We start from the raw sequence: 20,116 nt of genomic DNA, 5'->3' as shown, positions 1-20,116 counted from the left end.
TTAGCTAAATAGACACATTTCAAAAAAGAAATACAAATGGGTATCAAATATATGAAAATTTTTTCAGCATATTTAGCAATTAGAAAAATGAAAATTTAAACTACACTGAGATGTCATCTCATGCAGTCAGAATGGAAGCCATCAAGAATACAACAATAATAAATGCTGGAGAGGATGTGGAAATAAGGAACACTTTTACATTTTGGTGGTGTTATGTGCCGCAGTCTCGGCTGGGCACAGAATCACGAGCCACCACACAGCTTTGTAGATTCAAACAGCAATTCTTTATTCCCGAACTCACACCGGCCTCCACACACGTTCTGGGGCAATCCCAGTTCTGCTGCCAATTCACCTACTCCACGAGGCTTTCTTCCCAAAATACTCTCTGAATCTCACGAGAACTCAAAGGGAGCTCAGGTAGCAGGAACACCCTATTTCCAGCAGCAATAATCCTCAACATCGAACTTCCCTAAAACCCAAGGTCTTAAACTGGGAACGCCCTTAACCCAAGGAGCGGGATACTTCCTCAAACTTCAGGATACACCCTAATCCTGGATCCACCCTGGTCATTGAGCAGGGTCACCTTTCTCAAACACACATGCAAGGTCACAGCAAATTTCCAAGGCAAGTCCATTTAACATGGGGTACGCTGGCAAGGAAATATCGATGCGTCATACCTACTTGGTAATGGCCCTCAGCAGTTATGGTTTGGTTTGTCCCCCAAAAGATCGAGTGTGAGACAATGCAAGAGATTCAGAGAAGAAATGGTTTGGTTATAACCTTAAACTAATCATTGAATTAATCCCTAGTAGGGTTAACTGAGTGGTAGCCGGAGCTGGATGAAGTGGTTCATTGGGGGTGTGGCTTTGGGGTATATATTTATATCTGCTGAGTGGAGCTTCTCCCTCTGCTTCATGATTATCATGTGAGCTCTTTGCCTCTGCCACACTCTTTGGCTATGATGCCCTGCCTCTTCTTGACCCCTGAGGAGTGGAGCCTACTGTCTATGAATTGAGACCTTTGAAATCATGATCCCCTAAATAAACCTTTCCTCCTCTACAGTTGTTCTGGTCCTTTCATCACAGTGGTGAAAAAGCTTACTGAAACAGGTAAGATTGCAAATTAGAACAACCACTGTGGAAATCAGTATAGAGTTTCCTCTAAAGGCTGATGATGGAACCACCATGTGAGACAGCTATACAATTCCTTAGTATTTATCCTAAAGAATTAAAGTCATAACACTATAGTGATACATGTATACCCATGTTTAAAGCAGGACAATTTACAATGAGGAAAATATAGAACCATCTTAGGTATTCATCAATAGATGAATGGATAAAAAAATTATATATATATATATATATATATATATATATATATATATATATATGAAATAAAGTTTTATTTAGCCATAAAGAAAAATGAAATCATGTCATTTACAGGAAAATGAATAGAACCTGAGATCACTATGTTAAGCAAAATAAACCAAACTCAGAAGGTCAAAGGTCATATGTTTTCTCATGTGGCAGATAGAGAACAGATAAAGGAAAATAATTGTGGCAGGGGTAGGGATCTCATGATATTCAAAGAGAGATTAGTAGAGGAAAGAAATAAGGAATAGGAAAAGGGAAAGGAGTTGTATGTGTTGGGAAGTGATATTGGCCTAAATATATTGTCATATTGTGTTCATATATAAATATGTGATAACAAATTCCGTCTTTATGCACAACTCTAATGTACCATTAAGAAAATATGGAAAGAAAAAAAAAAGATTTTATACAATCTTAGAATCACATAATTCAGCCCAGAAACAGTGTGTTGAGTTATGATTGTTTCCTAATCATATTTTTCCATGATGTAAATGAAGTATGTGTGAAATCTCTGTACTATTAAGGTACAGGATATGATTCTACTCTGCAACAAATTCACGCTTATGAAGTTTTGTTTTTTATCTGTATTTACTGCTCTTAGCTTTAGACTTGTTTCCATTCAAGAAATATGTACTGGTGGCCTGCTAAAGGTGTGTCTGTGGGATAGTTGAAAATTGTAAGATAAGTCTAAGTCATTTTACTGATGACTGTGCTTTCACAAAAATGAATCTAAATGGATACATTAATTTTGACATAAATAATTTTAATTGCCAGGATTACTGTTTCATTCAATATTAGTTCTATGTGCCCTTGATCATATAACATTAAAATAACTTAAAAGGACACAGAAAGGGAAATTATCATTCTAGGAAATTACTAAAAATGATTAGCTTATTATATATCTGGGAAATACCACATAAAATACATTTTTAGTTTTATAAGGAATTTGGTGGAGTTTCTTATAATTCCTTTAAGTGAATTTAAAAGAAAGTATCTTCTCATTAGATTTATTATTATATATTGATCATTTATATTTTGGCCAAGGAAGATCAGATAAATTCTAATAAAAGAGACTAGGAAAAAATAAATGTGTAATAAATAGAGATCTCGAAATGTAAGAATTGTGTAACATGAGCTACAGCCACTTTTTGCAGAGGTGTGGGTGGGTAGGCAGGATCTAGTTGTTTAATTTCTCCTCTAGATTTTGTATTTCTAATATATGACACATTCAGGGGAATGAGCTATAAACCCCTTAGAGATAAAAGAGCTATGAACCCCTTATTCATTTTTGAAATACCAAAGCCCTGTAATATTTGAAACTTTTTGGAGTTAATAATAAACACAAAGTATACAATCTTGAAAATAAACAGATCACACAGTGAAGATAGTAAGAAACCATGAACCAAACATCCAAGAATTATGGGATAACATCAAAAGGCCAAATCTAAGATTCATGGGGATAGAGGAAGACACAGAGATTCAAACCAAAGAAATGCACAATCTCTTCAATGAAATAATATTAAAAAAAATTCCCAAACATGAAGAATGCATTGGAAAATCAAATACAAGAGGCTTATAGGACACCAAATGTATAAAATTAAAACAAATCTACACCAAGACCCATTATAATGAAAATGTCTAGCATACAGAAGAAGGAGAGAATTTTAGAGTCATCAGACAAAGGAATCAAATTACCTATAGGGGAAAACCAATTAAGATCTCTGCAGATTTTTCAACTAGAACCTGAAATCTAGAAGATCCTGAAACAACATACACCAAGTTCTTCAGGGGAAAGAGGGAGGAAATGGATGCCAACTAAGAATCTTATATCCAGCAAAATTAAGCTTTAGATTTGATGGCAAAATAATAACCTTCCACAATAAACAAAAGTTAAAAGAATTTATAATCCTCAGCCAAGTATTATATGAGGAGAAAATGAAAAACAACAATAAAAATCAGCAAAGGGAGGTATTATACTAAAAGAAACACCAATCAAAAGAGAAACCCAGTCAAGTTAAATAGCAAAATAAATTAAAAATGACTGGGAATACAAATCATGTCTCAATAATAACCCTAAATGCTAATGGCCTAAACTCACCAATCAAAAGATATAGACTAGAATATTGGATTTAAAACAAAGAAATAACAATATGCTGCCTTCAACAGACTCATAGGAAAAGGTATCTGCAGACTGAAAGTGAAATGTTGGGGAAAAACATACCACTCAAATGGATTGAAGAAACAAGCAGGGGTTTCCATCCTCATATCAAATAAAGTTGATTTCATGCCAAAGTTACTCAAAAGGGGGGGGGGGTGTGGACATTTCATACTGCTTAAAGGAACTGTACACCAACAAGCTGTAACAATTATAAATATATATGCCTCAAACAATGGAGCACCTACATTCATCAAACAATATCTTCTCAAGTTTAAGAGGCAAATAGAGCACAACATAATAATTCTGGATGACTTTAACATACCTCTTTCATCACTAGATAAATCTTCCAAACAAAAGCTAAAATATGAAACTACAGAACTCAATAATACAATCAAAAACTTAGACTTAATAGACCTGAATAGGATATTTCATCCATCAAAGAGTGAATACACTTTCTTCTCAGCAGCACATGGGTTCTTCTCTAAAATAGATCATATATTATGCCACAAAACAACTCTTATCAAATACAAAAAAGTAGAGATAATACCCTGCATTCTATCAGATCATAATGGAATAAAATAAGAAATCAATGATAAAATTAAAAAGTAGAAGCTACTCCAACACCTGGAGATTAAATAATATACTACTTATGAGAAATTGGTTGCAGAAGACATCAAAGAGGAGATTAAAAAATTCTTAGATGTAAATGAGAACACTGATATAGCATATCAAAATATCTGGGGCAGTATAAAGGCATTACTAAGATGAAAGTTCATTGCATAGAGTTCATTCTTTAAAAATAGAAAAGGTCAATAAATATATGACCTAATATTACATCTCAAAGCCCTAGAAAAAGAAGAAGAAACCAACATCAAAAGCAGCAGAAGACAGGAAATAACTAAAATCAGAGCTGAAATAAACAAAAGAGAAATAATTGACAAAACCAAAAGTTGGTTCTTTAAAAACTAAATAAAATTGATGAAACCTTAGCCATGCTAACAAAGAGAAGGAGAGAGAAAACTCAAATTACTAACATCTATGGTAAAAAGGAATAAAGAAGATAATTAGGGCTGGGATTCTGGCTCAGAGGTAGAGTGCTCGCCTAGCACAGGTGGGACCCAGGTTCGATTCTCAGCACCACATAAAAATAAAGGCATTGTGTTGTGTCCATCTACAAAAATGATTCATATTCTCTCTCTCTCTCTCTCTCTCTCTCTCTCTCTCTCTCTCTCTCTCTCTGTCTCTAAAAAGAAGATAATTAGAAATTGTTTTGAAAATTTTTACTCCAATAAAATAGAAAATATCAAAGGCCTCAACAAATTTCTAGAGTCTTGTGATTTGCCCAAACTGAATCAGGGTGATATACACACAAGTTAAACAGATCAATTTCAAGCAATGAAATAGAAGATGTCATCAGAAGTCTACCAAGAAAGAAAAGTCTAGGACAAGATGGACACACAGCTGAGCTCTACAGAACTTCAAAGAAGAACTAACACCATTACCCCTCAAATTATTTCATGAAATAGAAAAAGATAAAACACTTCAAAAATCATCTTATTAGGCCAATATCACTCTGATTCTAAAACCAGACAAAGACACATCAAAGAAAGAGAAATTCAAACCAATAACTCTAATGAACATAGATGCAAATATTCTCAATAAAGTGCTGGCAAATTCAATACCAAAACATATCAAAAAGATAGTGTACCATGATCAAGTGGGGTTCATCCCAGGGATGCAAGTTTAGTTCAACATATGGAAATCAACAAATGTAATTCATCACATCAATAGACTTGAAGATAAGAATCATATCACCATCTCAATAGATGTAGAAAAAGCATTTGACAAAATCCAGCTCCCCTTTATATTCAAAACACTAGAAAAACTAGGGATAACAAGAACATATCTCAATATCATAAAGGCTATCTATACTAAGCCCCAGGCCAACATTATTCTAAATGGAGAAAATATTGAAAGCATTCCCTCTAAAAATTGGATAAAGACAGGGATGCCCTCTTTCACCACTTCTGTTTAACATAGTTCTTGAAACCATAGCAGAGCAATTAGACAGACGAAAGAAATTAAAGGCATACAGATAGGAAAAGAAGGACTCAAGCTATCACTATTTGCGGACAACAAGATTCTATACCTAGAGGATACAAAACATTCCACTACAAAACTTCTAGAACTAGTAAATGATTTCAGCAAAGTAGCAGGATACAAAATCAATACCCATAAATCAAAGACTGTTCTGTTACATCAGTGACATATCCTGTGAAAGAGAAACTAGTGAAACCACCCCATTTTCAATAGCCTCAAAATAAATAAATAAATAAATAAAATACTTCAGAATCAACTTACCAAAATAGGTAAAAGACCTCTACAATGAAAATTTCAGAATGTTAAAAAAAGAAATTAAAGAAGACCTTAGAAGAGGGAAAGACCTTGTTCTTGGATAGGCAGAATTAATGCTGTCAAAATGACCATACTTCCAAAAGCACTATACAATGCAATGCCAATCAAAATTCCAATGACATTCCTCATAGAAATAGCAAAAGCAATCAGGAAATTCACCTAGAAAAATAAGAGTCCCAGAATAGCTAAAATGATCCTTAGCAAGAAGAGTGGAGTGGGTGGCATCACTATACCAGACCTTAAACTATACTACAGAACTCTAATAACAAAAACAAATGACATTATACTGGCATGAAAACTGAGTGGTAGACCAATGGTAAAGAATAGAGAACACAGAGACAAACCCACATAAATAAGTTATCTCATACTAGGCAAAGGTGACAAAAATATATATTGAAGAAATGATAGCCTCTTCAACAAATGGTGCTAGGAAAACTTGAAACCCATACGCAGGAAAATGAAATTAAGCCCCTATCTCTTACCTTTCACAAAAATCAACTCAAAGTAGATTAAGGACATAGGAATTAGACAAGAAAACCTGCACCTAATAGAAGAAAAAGTAGACCCAAATCTTCATCATGTCGTATTAGGCCCCAACTTCCTTAATAAGACTCCTATAACGCAAGAAACAAAGTCAAGAATCAGTAAATGGGATGGATTCAAACGGAAAAGCTTCTTCTCAGCAAAAGAAACAATCTGTGAGGTGAGAGAGCCTACAGAATGGGATCAAATTTTTACCACATGCATATAAGATAGAGCACTAATCTCTAGAATATATAAAGAACTCAAAAAAACTTAAAACCAAAAAAAAAAAAAAAGAAACCCAAACAATCCAATCAGTAAATGGGCCAAGGAACTGAACAGACACTTCTCAGAAGATGATATACAATCAATCAACAAATATATGAAAAAAAATGTTCATCATTGCTAGCAATTAGAGAAATACAAATCAAAAACTACTCTTAAGATTTCATCTCACTTCAGTCAGAATAGCAGCTTTTAAAAATACAGACAATAAGTGTTGGTGAGGATGTGGGGGAAAAGACACACTCATACATTGCTAGTGGGACTGCAAATTGGTGCAACCAATCTGGAAAGCAGTATGAAGTTTCCTTGGAAAATTTTGAATGGAACCACCATTTGACCCAGTTATGTCACTCCTAGGTTTATACACAAAGGACTTAAAGACAGCATACTACAGGGACACAGCCACATCAATATTTATAGCAGCACAATTCACAATAGCTAAACTGTGGAACCAACTAAATGCTGTTCAGTAGATGAATGGATAAAGAAACTGTCATATATATACACAATGGAATATTACTCAGCATTAAAAGAGAATACAATCATGGCATTTGCAGGTAAATAGATGGAGTTGGAGAATATTGTGCTAAGTGAACTAAGCCAATTCCAAAACATCAAAGGCTTAATGTTTTTTCTGATATGTGAATGCTAATTCATAATGGGGATGGGGTGGGCGGGAGCATGTGTAGAATGAAGGAACTTTAGATAGGGCAAAGGGGAGGAAGGCGAAGGGAGGGGACACAGGATTAGGAAAGATGGTGGAATGAGATATACATCATCTTAAGTACATGTATGAAGAAAAGCACAGAAAAAAAAAGAAAAAGAAAAAAGAAATCTGCCAGGGAAAATGGCCATCTATCATGTGCTGGCTGATAAAATTAGCTATATGTACAAAGTATTTAAAACTCCATTAAAATACTAAGAGCAAAAAAAAAAAAATGAAATGTGTCAAATAAAGCATTTGATAGTCGGTAATCAGTCTCCTGTTACCATAGCATATATATCTAACAGATCAGACAGTAACACAAAGAGAGTAACTTCAGAGCAGCATTGCTTTTGGGGAACTCACCTGCCTTTTATGGTATTTGGAATTGAAATACACTCATAAACACAGTCTTGTTCAAATTGAAATGAAGATTGTGAAAATTGTAGCTTGTCTTAACATAAGGCACAGTTAAAAACCAAACAGAAAATTTTGGCCTACCATGACCTCAATCATGAAATCATCATCTAATGAAAAAAAAAAAACATTGCATTCACTTGAAAATATTGTTACTAATCCTAAAACAGGGTTGAAATGTGGACTAGGAGGGAGAGAATTTTAGAAAATAAGTGAAGATCCAACTCAATTTTCTTCCCATTTATACTCTTGCTCTCACTTTTGAATTTGTTCCAAAAAATGTACTGTAGTTTCAGAATAAATATGATTTTAAAGCTGAACATGTCTCTGATTATTTCATTACATTGTATGCAGAAAATCACATGGATTTGAAATTTTAATTAAATCATCTGTTCTTTTCTTTATGCTACCGACCTCATTCATCTTAACTTTATATTAAACTGATAAAAGTACATTAATTCTATTTGCTTATCCACTTATTTTTGCCATGATTTATCTAAAATTTATTGCACAATTTATTTTCACCCTCCTTCTCTCTTTCACAAACCTTAACACATTGGATAGTCTAATTATGTTAGACAAATTTAAGTTTTTTCTTACATGCTACCTTTTTTATACCTATATATCTTCTTAAACTATGCATACAACAAAGGATTTTATCTCTATGTACCAGTTATGAAAATTTCACTTAATACTTGATCCAAGGATTTCTTGCCCCTCTCGGTGAGCTGCACTGGGAGTTCTTTCTTTTATCTTCATTTCTAATAAAATGTCTGATCACTTGCTTAAAAAAAAAACAACTAAAAAAACAAAAGTTTTCATCTATGTTGTCAATGCTCTACTCAAAGGTCACCGTAAACACCTGCAGTTGGATAAGTTGATTTATTCGTCATTGCAGCATGGGAGAATGTACACTATGGGAAGAGTCATTTCTCTCAGTAAGAAAACTCAATGGAATGATAACAGGATTTGAGCATGTGGTACATAACTTGGGAGAGGACTGCAGAATCACAGCTTTCCAATACTTATAATTTACATTCATTCTCCATCTTACCTGTCATTACTAGGTCCTCAAGGTCTTTGTTCTTAGAAGTGATGTTATGAAGAAATATTCTCGGGCTGGGGATGTGGCTCAAGTGGTAGCGTGCTCGCCTGGCATGCGTGCAGCCGGGTTCGATCCTCAGCACCACATACCAACAAAGATGTTGTGTCCGCTGAAAACTAAAAAAAAAATAAAAAATATTAAAAAATTTTTAAAAAAAGAGAAATATTCTCTCCTTCCCTAACTCAGAGAATACATTATTTGACATTTTATGTTTCAAATATTCATTTTGTTTCTGTAAGTATTGATTTTATTGGTTGCCATCAATATTTATCATTAATGAGAGTGAATTTTACCAAATGCATTTTAATTAATTAGATAATCATAAAATCTGTCAATGATGTGACTTAAAATAATTGCAGTAATTATGTTTTGCAATAATTTATTTTCCTACCAATACATTTAATGAAAACTAACTTGATAGATTTTTTATTGTATATATAACTATTACTAGATTTTCTAAAGTATATTTCATTTAGATTATGATAATCAGTGTGATAATACCATGTAAGTCCATTGTGACCTTGTCAAGTTTTTTTTTTTTTTTAAAAGACTTGAAAACCCATGGAATAGAGAAGACACAGAGACAACCCCACATAAATACAGTTACTTATACTCGACAAAGCCACCATAAACATGTATTGGAGAAGAGATAGCCTCTTCAACAAATGATGTTGGGGAAACTGGAAATCCATATGGAGTAGATTGATATTGAACCCTTATCTCTCACACTGCACGAAACTCAACTGGATCAAGTGGATCAAGGACCTGGACGTTAGACTGGAAACCTTGTGCCTACTTGAGGAAAAACTAGGCCCAACTCTTCACCATGTTGTCTCAGGAATGGGCTTCCTCAATATGATTCCTAAGGTGAAAGAAGTAGAATCAATAATAAATAAATGGGATGGCATCAAACTAAAAATCTTCTTCACAATAAAGGAGACAATCAAGAATGTGAAGAGAGAGCCTATGGAATGGGAGAAAATCTTTACCACCTGCACCTCAGATAGACTATAATCTCGAGAACATATAAAGAATTAAAGAAACTTAATACCAAAACAAAGAAACAAACAACAACAACAAGAAAAAGCCAATAACCTAATCAATAAATGGGCAAAGGAACTGAACAGGCAATTCACAGAAGAAAAAAATATGATAAGTCAAAAAATACATGAAAGGGGCTGAGGTTGTGGCTCAGTGGTAGTGCACTTGCCTAGCATGCTTGAGGCACTGGGTTTGATTCTCAGCATCACATACAAATAAATAAAATAAAGATCCGTCAACAACTAAAAAATATTTTTAAAAAATACATGAAAAAGTGTTCAACATCTCTAGCAAACTTCGGTATGTAAATTAAAACTACACTGAGATTTCATTTTACTCTAGTCAGAATGGCAATTATCAGGAATACAAACAACAATAAATGTTGGCTAGGATGTGTGGGAAAGGCTCACTTATACATTGCTAGTGGGACTGCAAACTGGTGCAACCATTCTGGAAAGCATTCTGAAAAGATTCTTTAGAAAACTTGCAATGAAACCATAATTTGACCTATTTACCCCATTCCTCAGTTTATACCAAAAGATATAGTGTCAATTTTATTGAAAGTTGCTTGTATGCTAATCATTTTTCCATTTAATATGTCGATGTGGGAATTATACAGAATAATTTTTATATACTCAATCTAATTCTTCATAAGTAAAAAAAAATCGTATTTGTTGTAATATATTACTCATTTAAAATACTTTTGCCTAAAGTTTGACCATACTTATTTTTAAAGGATTTATCCTGTCCTTTCTGTTTATGAGTAAAATTTTATTAGTAAATATTCCTGCTCAGGGCTTGATATTAAGATTATGCAGGCCTCAGACATAAGCTTGGTAAATGTTCCTCATTCTCTATTCTCTGAAAAGTTTTTAACATTTGAATTATTTACTTCATGACCTTTGATAAAATGTACTATAGGAACCATCTACCCATGGAGGTTTCTTTGCCATTAGATTTTTTTCTAAGTTGTTCTCTATGTTTCTGAATCTGTTTTGGTAATTGACATTTTCCTAGGAAATGTCAACTTTATCTAAATTTTTAAAAGTATTAAAATACAATGATTTCTAGTGTCCTACTCTCATATTTTATGCAGTAATCCACACCTTTTTGTTTCTGATGTTTTGCTGAGTCTTTTTGCGCAATCTTGCTAGAGCTCTGACAAACATTTAAATTGGTTCATCATCTCCATTTTTTATTTGTTTTCTGACTCAAGTCATCTTATATCTCTTATTTTATCCATGTTATTTTCAATCGCTTTATTTTGGTCTTCTTTAACTTATGTCTTGACAGAGATAAGTCCATTAACTTTAATTAATTTTCTTTTCTAATATTTGAATGAATTTAAAGTGTAAGTTTGCTTTAATTGAATTCTAAATATTTTGATAAGTGTTCTCTTGTCATTTCAGTCAAATATTAACTACTGCTCATTACTATTTATTCTTTGAACCATGAACAGCTTAAGGTGGTTTGTTGATTTTTAAGTATATGGATTGTTTTTATTTAGCTTGGTTATACTTGTAACACTTAAATTGTGCTATGGCCAGAAGGCAGATTTTATGATTTTTTAAACTTGAAACTTGCTTAATGGCCCTGGTATGATCAGTTTTTAATATTCTAACTGTATTTAAATTTAAATTGGTGATTTTTTTTTTACCAATGCAATGCTCTAAACTGTTTTACCAAATTTCTTAATAATTTCATCTGATTTTTGATTCTAAGAAGATTTTTGAAAATATCTTATTCTAATTATGGCTTTTCAATGTTTTGCTTGGATTATAAATTTTCTACATACATATCTTATGTTTCCATTTTAGGGTCATTGTGATTGAAAAAATTGTTCTTTAATCATCTTTGATGCTGTTCTGATTGGTGTCTTTCATCACCTTTGGTAAAGCTGTCCTAGGTTTATTTGAGCTAAAATTTTCATCATTTGCATGCTTAATTTGTATCTCTTAGAAATAAATATAGAATTAAATTGTTTTATAGTCTATTTTTTTCGATGAAATCATTTGCACATTCTATTGTTTTTACAGTTTTCATTTCTATCCACAATGGAATTAGAATATCTACCAAGAAATTCCTGAGCTATGGAAGTATTAGTGATGCCAAAATATATTTAAATTGCCTTTTATAAGAAAATGCAATACAGTGTTCACTAAAGCTATTTTTAAGAACTACTTTCAGAATCTAATTCATCAATTTTGTAATTCTCTTCTTTTTTAGCTATGAAACTCCATCACTTTTTTATTTTCACTGTATGAAATATTGATGTGTAGGGGAAAAATGACAGTACAAAAATGATGTGGGTAGAAATACTTTTAAAACCAGGTTTTTTACTTTCAAATAAATCACTTGTCCCTTTCAAAATATATCTTGTTCTTGTTTTGTGTTGTGACATTTTACCCTTTTTACTAACTACCTACTGTGCTAATTCTAGAATTTGTATGGTCTTTCTTCTCATTTAGTCGGTTATATTTCTACTTGACTTATAGCCAATTTTTGACTTTATTGCTAAATCCCATTTCAATGTATTTTATTAAAATAAATGTACAAATAACTATTTCTAAAATATAGTTAGATATCTAATCATTATGTGTAAATCTAAGTATGCATTCTTTTTCTAAGTCTCTTAAAATATTGCTACATACTTGGTAACCTACATAGCTCTCACAAGATTAAAAAAGTTGCTATATTTATTTACTTTGTTTGATTGTTCTTCCCCCCTTTTTCTTTCTTTTTTTTGTGGTACCTGGAATTGAATTCAGGGGTACTCGACCACTGAGCAACATCCTCAGACCTATTTTGTATTTTAGAGACAGGGTCTCACTGAGTTGCTTAGCACTTCACTTTTGCTGAGGCTGACTTTGAACTCGTGGTCCACCTGCCTCAGTCTCTGGAGCCACTGGGATTATAGGTGTGCCCTACCATGCCCAGCTTTTCTGTTTACTTTGGATAAAATCTATGTACAAGTATCTTCTGAATTGAGATACATAATAACCTCTAAAATATTTACCATTTCGAACATTCATTTATTAAACTAAGGTTATTTTGATAAACTTTAAAAATTATAAGCTATTTTAAACTGTTTAATTCTGTTAAAAAGCAAAATTACATGTCTATGTACATTAAAGCAACATAACGTGTATTTATTTTCATTAGTTCATAACAAAAGTAAACAAAACATTCTTGTATATAATTACATATTTTAATCTATTTCTTAGTTACTTTGTTCTCTAATGCTGTGCCACTGGTTTTGTTCTTAAATTTCTCATTTGGCTTATTTTTCATTTCTTTTAGATTTTGTGTGCTATTACTTATAAAAGTTGTGAAATGATTTTAATATTGACTAATTTAAATATTTTAATTAAGAATATTCTCTACACAAGTGTAGGACAACTGATAGTCTCATTGTAATCTGCTACATGAAGCTTATGTTCAATGCAATTTGTATTTGCATTGTATCCAAAATAAACATGACTTCTTCATCTTATGAGACCTATACAGACTTCCAGCTTCTTAATGATTTTGTTATTATAGTTCTAAAAAGACTGAAAACTGCCCTTAAAGAACCAAATTAGGCCCAGTGAAATAACTAAAAACTTGTATGTATATATAATTCAAATATTATTCAATGCCAAGCACTGAATATTTGCAATTTAAAAGACACTTAATGACAGATATAATCACATTTTCAGAGTCCATCAGAACTCACTCCTCATCTACTATCGACATGATATGCCTATCCACATTCTCTTTCCATGAAAGAATGTGCTCATTGCTTGCATGCTCTGTAGAGATGCCTTCAACTGTGAGTCTATTCAAGGGTTAAAAATGCATGTATTTTATTTTTTTTGAGGATATTGTGAATGGAGTGTTTTTCCTCATTTCTGTTTCAGAAGTTTTGTCGCTGATATACAGAAATGCCTTTGATTTATGCGTGTTGATTTTATATCCTGCCACTTTGCTGAATTCATTTATTAGTTCTAGTAGTTTCTTTGTAGACCCTTTTGGGTCTTCTAGGTATAGAATCATGTCGTCCACAAATAGTGATAATTTAAGTTCTTCTTTTCCTATTTTTATGCCTTTAATTTCTTTTGTCTCTCTAATTGCTCTGGCTAGTATTTCAAGGACTAAATTAAATAGAAGTGGTGAGAGAGGGCATCCCTGTCTTGTTCCAGATTTTAGAGGGAATGCCTTCAATTTTTCTCCATTCAGAATGATGCTAGCCTGAGGCTTAGCATAGATAGCTTTCACAATGTCAAGGTAAGTTCCTGTTATCCCTAGTTTTTCTAATGTTTTGAACATAAAGGGATGCTGTACTTTGTCGAATGCTTTCTCTGCGTCTATCGAGATGATCATATGGTTCTTATCTTTAAGTCTATTGATGTGGTGAATAACCTTTATTGATTTCCGTATATTGAACCATCCTTGCATCCCAGGGATGAATCCTACTTGATCATGGTGCACAATTTTTTTGATGTGTTTTTGTATTCGATTCACCAGAATTTTATTGAGGATTTTTGCATCTAGGTTTATTAGAGATATTGGTCTGTAGTTTTCTTTCTTTGAGGTGTCTTTGTCTGGTTTCAGAATCACGATGATGTTGGCCTCATAGAATGAATTTGGAAGAGCTCCCTCTTTTTCTATTTCCTGAAATAACTTGAAAAGTATTGAGGAAAAACACTCCATTCACAATATCCTCAAAAAAAATAAAATACTTGGGAATCAACCTAACAAAAGAGGTGAAAGATTTATACAATGAAAACTACAGAACCCTAAAGAGAGAAGTAGAAGAAGATCTTAGAAGATGGAAAAATATACCCTGTTCATGGATAGGCAGAACTAACATCATCAAAATGGCGATATTACCAAAAGTTCTCTACAGGTTTAATGCAATGCCAATCAAAATCCCAGTGGCATTTCTTGTAGAAATAGATAAAGCAATCATGAAATTCATATGGAAAAATAAAAGACCCAGAATAGCAAAAGTAATTCTAAGCAGGAAGTGTGAATCAGGAGGTATAGCGATACCAGATTTCAAACTATATTACAGAGCAATAGTGACAAAAACAGCATGGTACTGGTACCAAAACAGGCAGGTGGACCAATGGTATAGAACAGAGGACACAGAGACTAATCCACAAATTACAACTTTCTTATATTTGATAAAGGGGCTAAAAGCATGCAATGGAGGAAGGATAGCATCTTCAACAAATGGTGCTGGGAAAACTGGAAATCCATTTGCATCAAAATGAAACTGAATCCCCTTCTCTCGCCATGCACAAAAGTTAACTCAAAATGGATCAAGGAGCTTGATATCAAATCAGAGACTCTGCGTCTGATAGAAGAACAAGTTGGCTCCTATCTACATATTGTGGGGTCGGGCTCCAAATTCCTTAATAGGACACCCATAGCACAAGAGTTAATAACAAGAATCAACAAATGGGACTTACTTAAACTAAAAAGTTTTTTTCTCAGCAAGAGAAACAATAAGAGAGGTAAATAGGGAGCCTACATCCTGGGAACAAATTTTTACTCCTCACACTTCAGATAGAGCCCTAATATCCAGAGTATATAAAGAACTCAAAAAATTAGACAATAAGATAACAAATAACCCAATCAACAAATGGGCCAAAGACCTGAACAGACACTTCTCAGAGGAGGATATACAATCAATCAACAAGTACATGAAAAAATGCTCACCATCTCTAGCAGTCAGAGAAATGCAAATCAAAACCACCCTAAGATACCATCTCACTCCAGTAAGATTGGCAGCCACTATGAAGTCAAACAACAACAAGTACTGGCGAGGATGTGGAGAAAAGGGTACACTTGTACATTGCTGGTGGGACTGCAAATTGGTGCGGCCAATTTGGAAAGCAGTTTGGAGATTCCTGGGAAAGATGGGAAGGGAACCACCATTTGACCCTGCTATTGCCCTTCTCGGACTATTCCCTGAAGACCTTAAAAGAGCATGCTACAGGGATACTGCCACATCGATGTTCATAGCAGCACAATTCACAATAGCTAGACTGTGGAACCAACCTAGATGCCCTTCAATAGATGAATGGATAAAAAAAATGTGGCATTTATACACCATGGAATATTACGCAGCAGTAAAAAATTACAAAATCATGGAATTTGAAGGGAAATGGATGGCACTAGAGCAGATTATGCTTAGTGAAGCTAGCCAATCCCTAAAAAACAAATACCAAATGTCTTCTTTGATATAATGAGAGCAACTATGAACAGAGCAGGGAGGAAGAGCAGGAAGAAAAGATTAACATTAAACAGAGACATGAGATGGGAGGGAAAGGGAGAGAAAAGGGAAATTGCATGGAAATGAAGGGAGACCCTCATTGCTATACAAAATTACATATAAGAGGTTGTGAGGAGAATGGGAAAATAAACAAGGAGAGAAATGAATTACAGTAGATGGGGTAGAGAGAGAAGATGTGAGGGAAGGGGAGGGGGGATAGTAGGGGATAGGAAAGGTAGCTGAATACAACAGTTACTAATAGGGCATCATGTAAAATTGTGGATGTGTAACCGATGTGATTCTGCAATCTGCATTTGGGGTAAAATTGGGAGTTCATAACCCACTTCAATCTAATGTATGAAATATGATATGTCAAGAGCTTTGTAATGGTGTGAACCACCAATAAAAAAAAAAATGCATGTAATTCCCACTTCCCTTTGTAGGGGACTATACCCAATACAGTGAAGACACCTACCCACCTGGGACTTAGGGGCACTTTAGTTTGTGAGGTCAGGGACCTATATCATGACTTGTGACACCATCTATACTTATATAAGCTACAGGGGGAAAAAATAGTGTGTGTGTGTGTGTGTGTGTGTGTGTGCGCGCGCACGCCTGAGAATGGCACTAGAAATTGAACCCAATGTCTTAGTCATGTTAGGCAAGTGTTCTTCGACTGGTCTATGCCACCAACTAACAACTCTTCTACATTTGAGATAAAATAGTGAAAACTCAAATTGAAGAGTAGAATATACCATATGCACAATATGACCTGTTACCACTGGCGGATATAAATATTTTAGTTTATTAAAAAAAAGACAGTTCAGTGGGAAAATGCACAAAGGTTATAACTAAATATTCACAGGAATAAAGAGGCCTTGAAATATGAAAATGTATCTGATCTCTCACAATGAAGTGTTACCTAAAGCTGCACTACATTTGTATTTCATCTGCAAGTTTGAACAATGTGGAATGAATTAATAACATTTGGGGAAATTTGAAATATTCTACTATGTGCAAGAGGAAGGAAATTATAAAAATGTAACTATATATAAAATGATAGACACAGTTATACACCACCGGGAGCCATCCATGAACTGTGCTTGAACTGAAATGATGTTGAAGCATTAGGTAGGAAAGCCTGGAATCAGGAACTCCCAGCAGCAATCCTGCTGATTTGAGAATTCCTGGTTCAAGTGGCTGGCATCCTGCCTATCTCCATCTCAAGTTCAGCACAGCTCCGGAGATTGAGTGACCATTTGGAGCCACACATCCTCTCAGAGATGGGTGTGGCTTACCAAAATGTCAATCAACCTGTGCATTGCAAGACCCCTACCTTTAATGCACTTCCCCTTAAATAAAGAATAGAGGCCCTTTTTTCAGGTGTTAAATTCCCGCTCCTATCAGGACAGGAAGACCTGTCAGGTGCTCCCCTTTTATATCTGATTTCCGACTCTGTCTCTATTTCTTACTAATTATTTCAGACTTTTTGTTTCCCAGGCTACTCACACCTCCTGAGCAGGAACTTACCCTGGCAGGGTAGTGGTCACATGCAATATCTGGCACCTGGAACAGCAACTGCTCAGAAGGAAATTCAAAACAAAAGAAAGTCAGGAGGGCTACCCTCCCCTGCAATCAAAGGTTGCACCCCAATTTAGAAAGAGAGACTGGAGGGGGAAAAGTGAATTTTTAGATAGACTGATGTTAAATTGGAGCAAATTCTAAAAGAGAAAAAAGCCGATGCCAGCAAATCCTGTCAGCTATCTCTGGAAATAAACAGAATAAGAGCCATAATTAATAAATCCATCACCGTATCCCTGTATATGTTTGTGAGCATCTCTTGTGTGGATTATTACAAAAACTTCCTAAATGTTCCCACTGAGTTGTTTGCTTCTTATCAATCTATTTGCAATACAGTAGCCTGTGTCACTCTCTTGATTAAAAATTCAAAAACACTTCTCATTCCATGGCGGCAAAATCTAAAATCACTAAAATGTTCCACATATCTTTCTATATCTTCCATTCACAAAACTTCTTAAATTTTACTGATTTAGGGGCTGGGGATGTGGCTCAAGCGGTAGCGCGTTCGCCTGGCATGCGTGCGGCCCGGGTTCGATTCTCAGCACCACATACAAACAAAGATGTTGTGTCCGCCGAGAACTAAAAAATAAATATTAAAAATTCTCTCTCTCCTCTCTCACTCTCTCTTAAAAAAAAATTTACTGATTTATGTGAACTTTCTCAATTATCTCTAATTGTCCTGTTGTTTATTGAAATCAAATCATTATGTTTGTTACTGACTTGAGTATATTCTCACATTATGAAAATTTCTTTTCCCCAGGATCTTCTGGAAACTTCTTCAGGTCTTTATTCAAATGTCACTATTTCAGTGATCTTACTTTGCCCCCAATTCTAGCAACTTTTCCCTTCCTTTCCTATACTTTTCTGCATGGCGCTTATCACTGTCTACCTATTATAGGATTTACTCATTTGTTTAATGCTTGTATTTCCAAGGAGAAAACACTCATGCTTGGTTTTGTTGTTGTGCCTTCTCTTGCAGTAGGTATTTGTTCAGGAAATGGAGTCATTCTGTTGCTTGAGCATGTCCCTCCCTGCATCAGAAGAGCACTCACCAAGCTACTTGAGGTGTCACTGTCTCAGCATCTTCATTTTTAACATGAGGGTAATAACTTAATTCGTCTTATTGAAGGTCTTTAAAGGTTATAAAAGAAGAAAATGCACAGAAGGGTTTGTGCTATGCTGTGTACATAGTAAAAGACTCCAAAAAAAGTAACTAAGATATGATCATGATAACAATTTGCTATGTGGCTTAGAGAATACCTAGTAGGATTTGGTTTCTTATAAATAAGAAAAAATTAAAAACAAAAATCTGTTAGTTATCCATTAAAGAGCATTGACAACCAAAAGTTGATTGCAGAGAAGACTTACATTCTCAGAATTTATTAGTATTTGCCTGCCATTTTAGGTTTACAATGGCAGTTCATTCCAATTTCATCTCTTCTATCTTGCAACTTAACTTTATCATAATTCTCCTTTCAGTATTCACTGTCAAACAAAATAACATCCTTTGAAGCAAAGGATTATCCTTTCACTTGTCTTTATTAAAGCTGTATGTTCCAAAACATACAGGTAAACATTGAATTTCTCAAGCCTTAATTTTAGGAGCAATGCTAGCCTCCAGTGCCTGGTAGCAAACCATTTCACCCTTAAATAGAACTATTATTTATATTTTTCCACTTCAGTTAAGCAATAAAGCACTTTCCCTTCCATGTTATTGGAATGACACTAATTTCTATCCACTCATTTTTGTTGTCTTCTTTGATTTTCTATTTTTGTTCTTTTTTTCTAGGTTGTCTAAAATATTTCCTAGGAAACCAAATACAATTGTACCAAGAAAACTGTGATAATATTATTACATTGTCAAGAAGCATTGAGATTGCAAATGTTCAAAATAATTGCAGATTGTTGCTATACTGCAATAAACTTTGTCTAAAGGTCATACTGGCTCTGAGATACACTTTAAAAGACAATGTCTTGGGCTTAGGGTTGTGGCTTAGCAGTAGAGCGCTCACCTCACATGTGTGAGACCTGGGTTTGATCCTCAGCACCACATAAAAATAAATAAACAAAATAAAGATATTGTGCCCTCTATAACTAAAAAAAATTTAAAAATTTAAAAAAGACAATGTCTTAAGCATATTTTAAAAAAATTTTTGTATTGAGTGTCTCAAAATAAAATTTCATTAGCAAATTTAATAATTGATCTCAAAACAGAAATATTTTTCAAACAACTATATACAACATGCTGCATATACAC

The sequence above is a fragment of the Spermophilus citellus genome (genome assembly GCF_964194105.1).
Source record: "Spermophilus citellus genome assembly, chromosome: 11".
NCBI lineage: Eukaryota > Metazoa > Chordata > Mammalia > Rodentia > Sciuridae > Spermophilus > Spermophilus citellus.
Note: the sequence above shows the minus strand (reverse complement) of the source record.